The sequence below is a fragment of the Myotis lucifugus genome, unplaced genomic scaffold, assembly GCF_000147115.1.
Source record: "Myotis lucifugus unplaced genomic scaffold, Myoluc2.0 scaffold_6, whole genome shotgun sequence".
NCBI lineage: Eukaryota > Metazoa > Chordata > Mammalia > Chiroptera > Vespertilionidae > Myotis > Myotis lucifugus.
In genome coordinates this window covers 1148294-1165246 of record NW_005871054.1, presented here as the reverse complement: position 1 = coordinate 1165246, position 16953 = coordinate 1148294, and the positions used below count along the sequence as shown (strand labels likewise).

The 16953-nt window shown below is 39.6% G+C and overlaps 1 protein-coding gene across 4 annotated transcripts in view; it reads right to left on the bottom strand.

The window, feature by feature from the left end:
* The window catches only part of VPS54 (VPS54, GARP complex subunit), a 90619-nt gene extending 77802 nt beyond the window's left edge, over nucleotides 1-12817 (bottom strand). The window contains exon 1 of one of the 4 annotated variants that reach the window (XR_002826870.1): nucleotides 12558-12817. The gene's annotated coding sequence lies outside the window, so the exon portion shown is untranslated. The remainder of the gene's footprint in view (nucleotides 1-12557) is intronic. The other 3 variants (XM_023746398.1, XM_023746393.1, XM_023746385.1) reach the window with 3 other exon arrangements.
* Between the last annotated feature and the right edge of the window lie 4136 nt (nucleotides 12818-16953).

Below are 16953 nucleotides of genomic sequence, written 5' to 3'. Positions count from 1 at the left end.
CGACACCCACATGTGACATTTTTTTAATCAGGAGCGGTATCTCGAAGGCCTCCTATAAGAAGCAGGGGGTCCAGCCCCACACCAGACCCCCAATTATGGGGAAGAGAAGTCCCCATAACTTTAGGCTGTAAAAACCAGCAGGAATTGTGGCTGAGTGACATACAGGCTGCTGTACACCCAGGTGTTCCCCTTAATAGACAGCACATGAAATTACTCGGCCTTGATCCCTCTGAGTTCCAGTGCCAGGCAGCTTTGGGGGACCCAGACACATACAGGGAGAAACTGGATTTTCTGGCATCAAGGCACGAACTCGGGGGCAGCTTAGTCCCAGACGGGGGTGCTCATAGGGGTCATTGTTCCGGTGCTGGGACCTCCCCTGTTGCAGGGCTAACTGGCAGCCATATCTGAGTCTCCATCAGCAGGGCTCACACTGTTTGCTCCACCCTGGTGATTCCCTGTGACCCCATCCCATCCAATTTGCAGTCCCACCCAAGTTCTTTACAGCAGCTTTTCCACATCAATGGCCTGTCCTTGCTCAGGCTTCAGACTTTGCTAAAATCTCTCACACAAGCTGCAGCTGGTATTAGTGTGCCCCAAACCTATCAATAAAAGGCTCAAGACCTGGCACTAGTACCAGCCTGCCTTGCTTCATAGCACTTGCCTGGGCACTTCCACACCCAATACAAATAGCAGCCATCTGCAGATCTTTCTGTAGCTCCTACTGGGTGGCTCCAGGCAATGGCAGGCTTTGCACATCCCTGGAGGCCCTAGAGCCAGTGCACCCGGTAGACAGCTTCAGACCATACCAGATTACAACTCTTCACATCCACAAGCAACACACTCAAGGGGCGAACTCAGTGAGCACCAAAGCCCCACTGAAGCAAGTCCTGCTCCATAGGGGTGTCTCCTGCACAGCAGCTCTCCCACTGTAGTTGCAGCTGGTCCTCAGAGCCAATTGGTCTAGAGGTCAATTCATCCCAGTGAGCCAACAGCAATCAAGGCTCAACTACAAGACTGTGCACACAGTCCACAAAGAGTGCCCAGCTCAGATGACTAGGGAGGCTGAGCCACTGGGCCCTGCAGGACACCTATTACACAAAGCCACTCTACTAATTCCAGGAGACATAGCAGCTCTACCTAATACATAGAAACAAACACAGGGAAGCAGCCAAAATGTGGAGAAAAAGAAACATGTCACAAATGAAAAAATGGAGGCAAGCAAACTATTGGATACAAAGTTCAAAACCACAGTTATAAGGTTACTAAAGGATCTTCATAAGAGCTTCAAGGGACTTAATGAGACTTTCAAACATCTTAGTGAGAATGTCAAAGACATGAAAAAGAACCAGTCAGAAATTAAGCATACACTAACTGAAATGAAGAATATACAAGGATTCAACAGTAGAGTAGAGGATTCCAAGAATCAAATCAATGATTTGGAATATTAGGAAACAAAAAACACCCAATCAGAAGAGAGCAAAAAGAAAAAAGAATCCAAAAATATGAAGATAATGTAAGGAGCCTCTGGGACAACTTCAAGTGGTCCCGTAGGCCTGCTCACCCCCAACTGCCCTCCCCTGCCGGCCCAATCACCCCTAACCGCCTCTGCCTCAGCCCCGCCACCATGGCTTTGTCCAGAAGGTCTCCCGGTCTAATTAGCATATTACCCTTTTATTAGTATAGATATGCATCACCTATGGACACAGACAATAGGGTGGTGAAGCCCTGGCGCAGGGGCAGGAACCAGGTGGAGGGGGACAATGGGAGGAGGGGGGAAAAGGGACATCTGTAATACTCTCAACAACAAAGACTTTTTTAAAAAGTTTTAAAACAATTTCAACTTTAGGATCCTGAGCCTTCCCTTTGATGTCCTTTGCTTGAGTGACCCTAGTTTGGGGGTAGAGAGGGAAAAGAGAGAGCAAACCAATATGGGCAGATATAATCTAATATCAGAAAAGTAACCAAGCATAGAATAGTGGTCCTCAAATCCATGCTAGTTAAAGGAAAGAAAAAATTAGATTCAATTGTTGCTAGATATGTGTTTATTGCCATTTTATTGTTCATATTTTTTCTTTCCTTTAACTAGCATTGTCCTGGACAATGATGATAAAACTAGAAAGCATGGTGGCCTAGAACAGAAGCTATTTTGATAACACAAACTGTGCTTGTGGGAGAAAAGAGGGATGAGGAGGCAGAGATGCTGGAAATAATGCTTTGGAAGACATTTAAATAAAGGCCAAAGTTGAATCCTTGGGAGTGGAGTGGATGAAATAAAAATTACAATCTCTGAGTTGGATGGCTCAACTTTCTACTTAATACATGAATCCTTTTTACAAGAGTTCTCTCTGCCTCCACCTGAAAGCCTTCAATAATGGAGAACTGACTATTTCAAAAGCAGATTATTGCTATAAAACAACTATATTGCTTTAGGAAAAAAATTATTTCTTGTCGTGAACAGAATCCTGCTTCTATTCAATGACATAGAGTAAATAATGCTAGTCACAGGCAAGTAATATTACAAAGGGAGAAAGTTTGGGGAAAGAGGGCTAATGAGAGCTCAGAGCAGGGGGTGGTCAAAAATACACTTAAGAGGAAAGGAAGAAAGCTATCAGAAATACAATCCTTACAAGAGCCAAAGAAAAAGTGTCCAGGAGAAAAGGGTAAACAGTAGTGTCAACATGCTGCAGAGAGAGCAAGATCAAGGAAATTACTAACTTCAAAAAAGGATACTGGATTAGAACAAATTTAGGACAGTGGTTGGGACAGAAGCCATTCCACAAGAGGTTAAGTAAGAGATGAAGTAATAAAGGCAACAAGATCAACATCTCTTTGATGGTGAAAGAAAAGAGACTAACAGTTGAGCAAGAATATTTTAGGCCATGGGAAACCTGAGCATATTTGTAGGCAAACAGCAAGAAACCAACCAAAGTATGAGATTAAAAAGGAACAAAGAAAAGAGGTGGAGAAAGGAGATGAGGAAGAGGAAAAGTTAGATACACATGGGAAGGGGTGGGATTGGGGGGAGGGATGGAGGCAGAGAGAAAGAGACTAATCACACACCCAGCAACTATGAGGCACTTTAGGCTATGCCCCACCTCAAGAAAGACAGGACTTTGTCAAGGCAACAGAGAGAAAATGAACAAGCTAATCCAGAAAAGTTGCCTTCCACCCTTACCCCCCCCCCCCCCCGCCTAATTGCCCTTAAGGGAGTGGGGGGAATCAGCTGGAATTTGAACAAACCTGGATTGCCTCACTCCCACTACTAGTTCTAAAGTTTCTGTGCTGTCCTAAGATCAAAGAATGCATTGAAAATATGTTATCAATTAAAGAAGTAAAGGCGGCAGGAAAAAGGGAACCAATGTTAAGACAGTAAGAAAAATTACTAATACATCATCACTAATTTGACTAAATACTATACAGTTCATAATTGCTTGCTTTTATTCAAATTATTTTGTTGGTCTTCTAACAACATAGCAAGAAACATATTTCTAAATGAATAGTGAATGAATGAATCTATGATCCTCATTGTGTGGATAAATATACAGGTTCAAGAGTAATCGGTTTCAAGACCATTTAAGCCCAACTGGTGTGGCTCAGTGGTTGAGCATCGACCTATGAATCCGGAGATCACAATTCAATTCCCTGTCAGGGCACATACCTGGGTTTCAGGCTCGATCCCCAGTAGGTGGTATGTAGGAGACAGCCGATCAATGATTCCCTCTCATTATTGATTTTTCTATCTCTCCCTCTCCCTTCCTCTCTGAAATCAATAAAAATATATACATATATTTTTTTATATATTTTATTGATTTTTTTACAGAGAGGAATAGAGAGCCAGAAACATTGATGAGAAACATCGATCAGCTGCCTCCTGCACGCCCCCCACTGGGGATGTGCCCGCAACCAAGGTACATGCCCTTGACCAGAATCGAACCCGGGACCCTTGAGTCCGCAGGCCGACGCTCTATCCACTGAGCCAAACAGGTTCTGGCAAAAAATATATTTTTAAAAAGATCATTTAACTAGTTAACTGTGAAGATGGTAGTTGCATTCAGATCTTTAGATTTTTTTAATTTTTTTTTTTGGTTAATCCTCACCTGAGGATATTTTTTCATTGATTTTTAGAGAGTGGAGGGAGACGGGGAGACAGAGAGAAACATCAATGTGAGAGAGACACATGGATTGGTTGCCTCCTACACACACCCCGACCAGGGCCAGGGAACATACCTGCAACCGAAGTACATGCCCTTGACCAGAATCGAACCTAGGACCCTTCAGTCGCTCCATCCACTAAGCCAGTGGTTCTCAACCTTCCTAATGCCGCGACCCTTTAATACAGTTCCTCATGTTGTGGTGACCCCCAACCATAAAATTATTTTCGTTGCTACTTCATAACTGTAATTTTGCTACTGTTATGAATCGTAATGTAAATATCTGATATGCAGGATGTATTTAGGCAACCCCTGTGAAAGGGTCGTTCGACCCCCAAAGGGGTCGCGACCCACAGGTTGAGAACCGCTGCACTAAGCCAAACCAGCAAGGACCAGATCTTCTGATTTTAATTTCATGCCTCTGTCTCTACATTACACTGCCTCTCAAAAAAAAACCCCCAAACAAACAGTTATTTCACTACTGCCTCCCATACATTTCAGTTCTTTCTTCTTTTTCTCCTTATCAGATCAATTACTGATCTAATAATTATTTACAGTAATAAATAATTATCATTTATGTCCATCTTATGTTAAAAATAAAGGTAGCGATAATTAGCATCTGATTGTGATACCAATTTTTTAATACTTTATTTTTTTAGTTACAAAGAATTTTATAAAACTGGGACTGCTAGAAAAACATTCTTCAAGTAAAGAGACACTATACATTTTCATCAGTATCATTTAATATATTTTCTTAGCAAAGGGATAAATCTTGAGCTTCAATGTGGAATAAATATGCTGCCAGGGGGCATCATTTTAACACTTTCAACAGAAAATGTGTTCCAAATTATAAATAAATAACTTACTAATGAACTTTTATAACATCTATTTGTAATTTGAGAAAATATGCATAAAGTGGGAAATATTTTTACACTGGAGCTGGATGGAGGTAGCAATTTTTTATACAATGAATTTAAATTTAGTAAAAAAGAAAAATTCAATACTCAATGCTATTTTTCTTAAAAGCAAACAAAAAAATGGCAAACTTGATTTCCCAAAATTTAGAAGTACTGATATAGTCAAGAAAAAAAAAGAACCATACTGTAATGTCCTACCAAAGACTGACTTAACAGAAATCAGTAGAGGTTGTTATTTTTAATCACAGAAATTTAAAATATCTCAAATGTCTCATATTTTAAAAAGTCCTTCCCACAATACTTTTGGAATTTTAAGAGTCAATTTCCAAAAAGTGATATAATTAAGCTTCTTTTACAGCATACACACAACAATAAACTCATATACTATTAGTTATAAGATTTGTCACCTGACAAAATCTAGTTTAATCACTATTTTTAAAAGTACTTAAATTTTTAAAAATTATGTGTCATATACATTATTGCTGACAATCTCAAATAATGAAGCTAAATTTTAAGCATAAATATCTGGGCTTTCAAAAATACTAACAAATCAAGGCTGTCATAAATAAGTACCTGTCTACTCATCTTAGACATTAAAGAGTATGGAAGAAACCAAAGAAACCCAGAAAATAAGAACAAAGTTGTACTAATCTACTTGGTTTTTCTTTATACTCTCACTTGACATTTATGATATCCTGTGCTTTGCAGTTAATTCTGACTACATATTTCCTGAAGTTCTGTATTTATGTTTAATTTAGTGACAAAATTAAATAATAAGAGATAATCTTGGCTAGAAGGATAAAAAATATAACTTTGTAATATTAAATTTAAACATTTTAAATGGCTATAAATAAGTGGCATTTTGCCCTGACTGGTTTGGCTCAGTGGATAGAGCGTCGGCCTGTGGACTGAAGGGTCCCAGGTTCGATTCCAGTCAAGGGCATGTACCTTGGTTTCGGGCACATCCCCAGTAGGGGGCGTGCAGGAGGCAGCTGATCGATGTTTCCAACTCTCTATCCCTCTCCCATCCTCTCCATAAAAAACCAATAAAATATATTTTTAAATTAGAATAAAAATAAATAAATAAATAAATAAATAAGTGGTATTTCATGTGTGATATCTTTATCAGGAATAAATTTTCAAAAATATCCTCAAAGACAATAAATACGTACACATTTGGAATCTAGATACTATTCAAAATAAAAGCAATGTCTTTTTTCCCAGGCACTTATCAGACTTAATATACTAAAGCAGTGGTTCTCAACCTTGGCTGCACATTAGAATCTTCCCAGGTGATTCTAATGTGCAGCCAAGGTTGAGAACCACTGTACTAAAGTAACATGATAGAGCAGCCACTGAAATTAAGAGTCCACAGGCCTAGGACTGACAAAACTGTACTACGATAAAAATCAGTCACTAGCATGAAAAAAATTCAATGAAAACCAAATATAAACTTGGATGCTTTATTTTATTCCTTTGTGTCATTGATGACTATATTACTCATGACATCACCTCTACACTCCTCCGCATTATTTGGGTCTCTTAGCCCAGTTCAGCCTTACTAGCTTCCCTACTTAGCTTAGATCCCATGGTCAATTATATCCCAACAGTCTCCCTTATATCTTCAATTATCTCCTCCCCTCATCCATCTTCAATATAACCTTTTTGCTTTGCTCCTGGCTGCAGAACACTGCCAGAGAAAAACTATGTAAAACATGCAAATTATAAATTTCTAAGTTCCAATCTCGGATGAAGCCCTGCTCAGCATCTTTTCACTTACTGTGAAACCCTTCTTGTTCCCAGTTCCCAGAGTATTTATAATAAACTTTCAGCACTCTCATGTCCCCTAGCTTTCCTTCATCAATTCCATGCTTAAAAAGTAAGCTTTTTACTTCATACCCTCCCCAAAAAAAATCCTTACATCTGACTTCTCCCCTTCATATCCAAACATGTCTAATTCTCACTTTTACACAACTCCTAACTTTCTGAGGTATAGCACAGATGTCTACTCTTTTCCAGTGTTAATCCCCCAACCAGCTGTTCTTAATCTCACTTCTTCCCAATTCATACAATTTATTCTATTATTCCCTCACACTAATTTAATCTCATTGGCCCATCAAAAAAAGTTCAAGCACTAAATTTAAGTTCTTTCTCTCAACTCTATCTCCTCAAGCTACTTCTTACCTCCTCTTCATTGGTAAACTTCTAGTCTCTTTAGTCTACCTCCTTAGCAATGTCTTCCATTTCCAGCACTCACTTGGCTCTGGAAAACGTAAAGAATGGCCTGATTTTTAAATTCAATTGCTTATATTCAGTCTTCACTTAACCTGATCTCACTGCCTTCAAAAGTCAATGAAAATAATAAATGTAGATGGAATGAAAGAATTAGAAAGTTACCATGTTTAATCATCCAATACAATATGAGTGATTCAAACAAGGATCATTAATGGACGCTAAATCCACTGGTTTAAAGGGTTGTTAGGAACAGGATATTTACATGTCTAAAAATATCATCCTATGAATTATTTAAATAAACAGTCAAGAGATCTATCAGTTCTCACCTTTACCAAGTGATCAAGCTTGAATCACCAACAGGGGGATAGGCTTATGTTATGTGCTTCTTGAAGTGATAAAATGGTAAGTATACATATGATCTTTGTGGTATTCTTTTTTTTTTTTTCAATTTTTTTTCTTTTTTTTATTTCAGAGAGGAAGGGAGAGGGAGAGAGAGATGGAAACATCAATGATGAGAGAGAATCATTGATCGGCTGCCTCCTGCATGCCCCACACTGGGGATGGAGCTTGCAACCCGGGCATGTGCCCTGACTGGGAATCGAACCCGTGACCTCCTGGTTCATAGGTTGACACTCAACCACTGAGCCATCCGGCCAGGCCTTTGTGGTATTCCCACCAGAAATATCTAATCATGAAGAAAAAGATTAATTCAGAATATGGAATATACTTGAGGACAAATGCCTTTACTTTTCAAAAGAGAACACAAGGAAAAGAGGGAGGCAGTGGGACTAGTCCAGATTGAGGGAGACTAAAGAGACATAACAACCAAATGTGTGAACCTTGACTGAATCTTGTATTGGGGGTAGGGGGGTGCTATAAAGAATTTTGAGACAAATGAGAAAATTCTAAGTATGGACGCAATGTTAAATAAGGTTGTTGAGCAACTGTTATTTTTAGATGTCATATGGTATTGTGGTTGTGTAAGACAATGTCCCAGTAATAGGGAGATTGCATACTTACATATTTAGGGGTGAAGCATCATGATATCTACATTCTGTTTTCAGATTTGACAAAAGGAAAATGTGTGTGTGGAGGTCTTCACTCTACTATCCTTTTGACCTTTCTGTGGGTTTGAAATTTTTGAATAATAATAAACCAATGAAAGTTTACCAAGAACTGAAGATAAGTAGAAATGTGACAGACAAATGGAAGGGAGGAAGAGCGTGACAAGGAAAACATTCCAGGAACAGGAAACTATGTGCAAAGGCTTGGAGGGAATAGAGAGCCTATTGCCAGAAACTACAAGTAAGTCAGTATTTCTGAGAAAGTTATATACTTGGGGGAAGGAGGTAGTTATGGAGAGTCATTAAACTGGAGAGATAAGTTGAGAAAATAAATGAATTTATAAATTTGTTAGAAATAATAATATGGATTTCATCTTAAGAATAAAAGTCACAGAAATAATTTAGTTGCCCTTTAGAAAGATCCCTGATTATAGCACAGAGAATGTATGTACTAGTATTAGAGAAATCTAAGACTAAAAGAGACCAGATAGTAAACATGCAATAATCTAGTTGAGAGATGAGTGTAGCCTAATCTCAGATAATGGTAGAAAAGATGGAGAAAACTAGATAGATTCCAGATCATTCTGCAGTTCTAACCTCTTTTCAGTATCTCACACCCAAATTTTAACTGCCTACTGGGCATCTTCCCTTACAAGTCTCACAGATACCTAAAATTCAATACATCCAAAACTTAAACTCATCTACCATCTTTACTCCTCTCTTACACCTGCCAATAATTTATTCCTTCTCTAGCTAGTTAATGGCAACACCAATTATGCAGTTTACCAAGCTGGAAACTGTAGAGCAGCGGTTCTCAACCTGTGGGTCGCGACCCCTTTGGAGGGCGAATGACCCTTTCACGGGGGTCGCCTAAGACCACCGGAAAACACATATATAATTACATATTGTTTTTGTGATTAATCACTATGCTTTAATTATGTTCAATTTGTAACAATGAAAATACATCCTGCATATCAGATATTTACATTACGATTCATAACAGTAGCAAAATTACAGTTATGAAGTAGCAACGAAAATAATTTTATGGTTGGGGGTCACCACAACATGAGGAACTGAATTAAAGGGTTGCGGCATTAGGAAGGTTGAGAACCACTGCTGTAGAGCCTCTTGACTCTCTCTAACCTCTTTACATTCTTTAATTTCTATACCAACTTGGACTGTCCTTTGGATTCTACTTCCAAAATTCATTACAAATTCATGACTTGCTCTCCATTCCAACTGCCACTGCTCTAGTTCACAGTTTTATTTGCGGATTAGACTACTGTGAGAGTCTCCTACCAAAAGTCTTTCTCTGTTCCTAATCTCAACTTCAGAATCATCTTTCTAAAATTCAGATCTGATTAGATCACTCTCTTTAAGTATTCTTTGACAGTGGTATATATTAAGTCTATCAAGTCTAAAATCTTCACAAACTGAGCCCAATCTACCCTTCAGGTTAGCCAACTTGAAAGAAAAAACACACAAACAAACCAGGGCATCAACTTTCTTGACATAATTATTTTGATTTCTAAATTTTACTTTATATACTCCACAGGAAAAAACTCATAAAATATGATGCATCATTACAATATTCATATACAAACACCCACTCTCTGAACTTCCTTTCAGTCAAAAAGCCAACTATTTGAACATAAAATTCTCCAAATTGGTGGCATTTTTTTTCCCCTGAAAAATTCCCACTTTCTATAATCCAATTTTTTAAGTCCGCCATATTTTTTAAATTTATTTTTATTTATGTTAGAGAGGGAGAAAGAGAAGGAGAGAGAGGGGGAGAGGGAAAGGGAGGGGCGAGGGAGCGGGGGTGGGGAGGAGAGAAAGAGATAGAGATAGAGGTAGACATAGAGATAGAGATAGAGAAAAAAAACTATGGTTTGCTTGTCTGCGGCAGGTGCCCCAACGGGGATCAAACAGGCAATCTAGGTATGTGAGCTGACCAGGAATCAAACCCAAGACCTTCCAGTACACAAGATAGAAGACACTCCAACCAACTGAGCCACACTGGCCAAGGCAAGTACACCATATATTAAGTTCACCACTTGACTTATTCTGAATACTGTCTCAAACTATTCTACCCTCATGCTACCCCAGAAAAATATCACTGAAAAGCTCCAGCTCTGCTTACCTGCAGTCTTACTTTTTGTATGACTGTGAAGGAGAGTTACCCGGTTAACAAAATTGTAAGAGATTAGATTTCCCCCCATTCATTTCATGTATTTTAGTTAATTCAATTTTAAATGCTACAGAACAAACTATGGACCACTGGACATGTTGAAAAATAAAAGCATTTTTTTTGTGTGTAAAAAGATGTTGGAAAATAACAGAAAAGGAAACAAATCTAAAAAGATAGATTTTACAAATAGTGGGTAGGTTTAAAACCTTTGTTCAGGCAAATCTTCACATTTGAAGAGCACTTATCAGTGGTAGAAAAAAAACCCCTTCAGACCTAAAGGAAGGCATGAATAACAAATGAAGACAGAAAGAATTATTCCCAACAAGGGAATTAATCCAGATAACTGTAGCTTACTCTCAAAAAAAGGCTAAAATATTTTTGTACAAATAAGTAACTTCTGCAAAATTTAATTCTGAAATTATATGTTTTCAAATAGCATATTTTGAAAACAAGGTAATCTTTTCTTGATAACTTAATTTCACCATTATAACAATCAGTTTTATACTCTTTTATAACAGTGATACTCTCAGGTGCTACTAAAGGAAATCAGTTTGTCCTTATATTAAAGAGCTTCTAATTATGGTAATAATACTAGTTCTGCCGAAACCGGTTTGGCTCAGTGGATAGAGCATCGGCCTGCGGACTGAAGGGTCCTAGGTTCGATTCCGGTCAAGGGCATGTACCTGGGTTGCGGGCACATCCCCAGTGGGAGATGTGCAGGAGGCAGCTGATCGATGTTTCTCTCTCATCGATGTTTCTAACTCTCTATCTCTCTCCCTTCCTCTCTGTAAAAAAATCAATAAAATATATTTTAAAAAAATAATAATAATACTAGTTCTTTTGCTAGTTTGTTATCAATATATTTTTAGAATTTCTCTCTTCTCTCTAGAGAGGCTGTTAGCAGTCACTGTTCTCTGCCTTGCTATCTATATTATTCCTGCCTTTGGCACCTTCTCTATCCCCTTCTATTTTGATTCTTCTGAAACAAGTAACTAACTTTTTTAAATTGAGGTATCTATCTATATATATAAAAGCCTAAGCAACCATCACAACCGAACAGATGACCAAACAGGCTGTGTGGGGCAACCAGGCCGGCAGGGGGGTTAGTGAGGGGCGGCCAAATAACTGAGCAGCAGGCTGTGTGGGGCAACAAGGCAGGCAGGGGGGTTAGTGAGGGACGGCCATACAACTGAGCAGCGGGCTACGTGGGGCGACCAGGCCGGCAGGGGGGTTAGTGAGGGACGACCAAACGAGTGAGCAGCAGGCTGCAAAGATGGCGGCACCCAAAGCCAATAAGGAGGGAATATGCTAATTGACTGTCACGCCCTCAAAGATGGCGGTGCCCACAGCCAATAAGAAGGGAATATGCTAATTGATTGCCAAACCCTCAAAGATGGCAGTACTCACAGCCAATAAGGAGGGAATATGCTAATTGACTGCCATGCCCTCAGAGATGGCAGTGCCCACAGCCACAAGATGGCGCCACCCAGTCCCTTCAGCCCTGCTGGGATGGCAGGCCCGCAGCAAGGCCGGGCCCACCCCCAGACAGGCCCGGCCGGTCTGCATGCCTGCCTCCGGAGTCCCCCAGTCCCTTCAGCCCCCCAGCTGCCCAGGGCCACCCGAGGCACAGGTAAGTAGGGCCGGCCAAGGCTTGCGCTGCTGGCAGTGGCAGCAGCAGAGGTATGATGGGGCGTCGCCTTCCCCTGATCACCCGGTTGCCTCCCGCCTCTGAGGGCTCCCGGACTGTGAGAGGGGGCAGGCCGGGCTGAGGGACCCCTCCTCAGTGCATGAATTTTCATGCACCAGGCCTCTAGTAATTGATATAACAATAGTTTCAGGTATAGTAACTAACTGTTACACACAGGTGTTTTATAGTTGACATAGCACCTTAACACTCATTACCTCACTCAATTCTCACAATAACCTTATAATGCAGTAATTATCATTATTCCTATTTATAGATGAGAAAATTGAGGCTCAGAAAGATTGAATAATTCACCTAAGGTCATAAAGCAGGTACATAGCAAAAGTGATCCCACTGTCAATCTTTTCTTCTTTCACCACCAAATTGAGATGTTAAAAACAAATTAAAGAGCCAAAACTGGGGCCTATAAGAAAAAAAGATGACATTCATGTATAAGCTTTGAAACATTTTGGACATTAATTTTAAAACAGCCTACTTCTCTTTTCTTTGGCAGTTGATGCTACCATGAAAAAAAAATAACTTCTAGATAAACTACTACTATACTGTGTTTATTTCCAATTTCAAAAAAACCTATGCTCCAGTAACCAACAATTCAAAACATAATAGTAGTTCAAATTTATAGTAAAATAAAGCTGCCATTTCCAGGGAAACATTTTTTTTCTTCACAGAGGAGGTAGAAGAGGGTATAGTGGGGATAAATGGTGATGGAAGGAGACTTGACTTGGGGTGGTGAATATACAGTATAATATATAGGTGATGTATTATAGAATTGTACACCTGAAACCTATATAATTTTATTAACCAATGTCACCCCAATACATTCAATAAATAAATAAATAAATAAATAAATTTTTCTTCAGGTTTGAAGACAAAACAAACTAAAGAATACCTTCATTCAGAGAAAGACAAGTATCACATGATCTCACTTATATGTGGAATCTAATGAACAAAATAAATCCAGAGACATACTAGTAGAAGCATGAGACAGACTGTGGAATCTCAGAGGGAAGGCGGAGGTACATGGGTGAGATCAGGTGGGTGGAAAGAGCTCAACCAAAGAACTTGTATGCATATATGCATAACAGACAATATGGGGCAGGGGATGGGGTGTGCTTAAACGCGTCAATGGAGGAAAATAGGGGACATATGTAATACTTTCAACAATAAAGATTTAATTTTTTTAAAAAAGAATATCTGGCCCTGACCGGTTTGGCTCAGTGGATAGAGCATTGGCCTGCAGACTCAAGGGTCCCGGGTTCGATTCCAGTCAAGGGCATGTACCTTGGTTGCGGGCACGTCCCCAGTGGGGGGTGTGCAGGAGGCAGCTGATCGATGTTTCTCTCTCATCGATGTTTCTAACTCTCTATCTCTCTCCCTTCCTCTCTGTAAAAAAATAAATAAAAAATAAAAAAGAATATCTGTGTTGAGTCATAGATTTCCTTTTACTTTTCTCTCAACTGCCTCCCCCTACAAAGAAAGTTGCTAGAGAACCTAAAGGGTTAATCTGATCCACCAATCAGTGTCCACAGAGTATTTTACCACCTGCTCAGGCCCTTACCAAAATCATGCAAACCATGGTTTAGATACAGGGGTGGGCAAACTTTTTGACTCGAGGGCCACAATGGGTTCTTAAACTGGACCGGAGGGCCGGAACAAAAGCATGGATGGAGTGTTTGTGTGAACTAATATAAATTCAAAGTAAACATCATTACATAAAAGGGTACGGTCTTTTTTTTTTTTTTAGTTTTATTCATTTCAAACGCAGGCCGTAGTTTGCCCACAGCTGGTTTAGAACAATACTACTGCCATTTTGGGTCAGATAATTCTTTGTTGCGTGGGTACGGTAAGATATGTCCTGTTCAATGTAGGATGCTTATCAACATTTCTTGGCTGGATGCCAACAGCACCCCACCTTCAATTGTGATAATAAAAAATGTTTCCAGACACTGCCAGATGTCCCTTGGAGGCAAAATCACTCCTGCTTGAGAACCACTGGTTTAGATGTTAGGGCCCTGGGTCTTTATTTATTTATTTATTTTTTAAATATATTTTATTGATTTTTTTACAGAGAGGAAGGGAGAGAGATAGATAGTTAGAAACATCGATGGGAGAGAAACATCGATCAGCCGCCTCCTGCATGCCAACAGCACCCCACCTTCAATTGTGATAATAAAAAATGTTTCCAGACACTGCCAGATGTCCCTTGGAGGCAAAATCACTCCTGCTTGAGAACCACTGGTTTAGATGTTAGGGCCCTGGGTCTTTAAAAAAGGAGGTCTCCAACCAGCCCTGTTAATTACAATTTCATTTTTAAAATTTGGATTTTTAAAAATAAGATGGTAATGGTTCTAGAAGATACTTAAATAATATATATGCCAGCCTCTTTAGATTAAAGCATTTTTAGAGGATTTTGTAACATGGATTTCACATATGTGTATACATTAGTCCTCCCTCTGCTAGTAAAATGTCCAGAGTTCTCTCCCTCCTCTGCTAGTAAAATGTCAAATACAGTACATACACGCATGCATGAATGCATACATATACAAGAGAACCTAAACAATTCTAACTTACAAATCCCTATTTCTTGCCCTTCATGACCACATTGTGGTTCTTGAGCCATGCATCCCAGAGATTCAAGCTTCCACTCTTCAGATTTCTTGCCATCTATTTGTGAAGCAAGCAGGAAATAAGCTGATGACCTTTAAGGTATTTTTCCTACCTTAATATCCTAATACTCTCAGGTTTTACTTATTGACAAAAATATTCTTTCAGCTTTTACTTATTGACTCCCAGCTGACCGACAGCCTCTTACGATCACTGAAGCCATTCATGCTTTTTTCTTTCTCCACACGTATATTAATCTATGCTGAATATAACCAAAAAATATGTCAGTTGTTTAAAGCATCGCTTAATACCAGTGACCAGTTGCTTATTCTGACTCAAATATTTTTAACATGTGAATTTTAAAACAAAAACTTCTCAAGCTATGAGCTGATACCATTTATATGAATGAACCACAGAGGCAAATATTGAGATGAAAAGTAGATCAGTAGTTGCTTAGGTCTGGGGTGGAGTGGGGAGAATGGGGAGTAACTGCTAATGATGAGCAGTTTTCTTTTTGGAGTGATGAAATGTTCTAGGATTGATTATGGTGGTAGTTGTACAACTTTATAAAAGCAGGAAAAATTACTTTATCAATTTTTATTGATAGAAAAAATGTGATTAAGGACAAATTCTGCACATTTGGCCATTTCATGAGTTATAAGATTTTATTTTAATCCTGAAATTATTAAAAACATAATACCTATTCAGAAATAAATTTTAACTTTTCTAGAAAGTCAATATATGCAAATTAATCTTTTCCTAGTAAACTTTGGGTGATTTGAAAGCAATAAAAAACACTTCAGAAAGCTAAAGGCTAAAGTAACAATACAAAATATATTAACATGGTCAACAACAAGAGAACATGGACAGTCTTTATAGTTCTGTTGTGATACATTCTTTATAAAGAAAACCATTCAAATACATTTCATTTCTTTTAAAAGTGATCCTCAGACTACAATGTCTGTCCTGGTGATGTAATAATTCTGAAGTTTCCAGAGCACAATTTAAAAATAGCCAAATCACATTAAATTGCAAACATCTAATCTCCAAAACCACAACTATCAACGACCCCAAATTTGCACATATTGATATTTTTTTACCCGAACCTATTGTGAACAATGATGATCACAATGAACCATCAAGTAATACCTCCTGGTAGGAAAGCGGGACTCTGACTACAATATGAATACAGTCAAACACACAAATCCCATTATCCTTCCTGTTCTATCATAAATGCTTAGAAATGACCAAGGCTCTCAAGTACTCTTCCAATTAGAACTCCCCATAAAGTCAACCTGAATGTCCATCAAAAGCTTCAGTTTTCACAGTCACACACTTCCCAGTCACCATCCCATCATCGCTGGCCTTGTAAACATGTACTATGAAGATTGCCCTGGGGTTTGACCAATCAGAAATAGAGCCAATTAAAAAACAACAACAACACTCCATACACTTTAACTCTTCGAAAGTAAGGAAAGCCTCAATTAAAAAATAATAATAAATAAAGCTGGTTAAAGGGGAATTTTTTAAAAAAATGCAACCCGGCTGGGCCAAAACTCTAAATATACCATCCTGAACTCGGCACACGGACAGACCGAATGGTCAATTACAATGGGCACGAGCTCCCTCGGCGGCGGCGGGGAGGGCCTGCCCTTGCATCAAAGCAGCAGAACTGAAGGACATTAATTATTGAACAAAATACTGCGAGCTAAATTGTCAAACTGCACAACACTGAGTTATCCTGTGGGTGAGCCTTCTCCAGGAAGAAAAATGATTTTTTTTTTAAATTTAAATTATTCCAGTAGCATCAAAAGGGGGCTATGGGCCCGGCTGTACAAAGAAAGTTTGGGGGCCGCGTCGAAGGAGGGGGTGGGAGCTCCAGGGCCCGGACCCCAGAGCGGCGAGAACGGCGTTGGAGGCCGCCGCGGGGGCTGGAGGGGAGCCGGCTGCCGGCCCGATCCCGGGCGAGCAGGGAGCTTCGGCGCCGGCCCGTCAGGACCGAAACTCCGCCGGCTGGGAGCCGGGGAGGAGGCAGAGGGGGTGGGGTCCGGGTCCCTCTCGCCAGGGGAGGTCGGGCGGGGGGTGG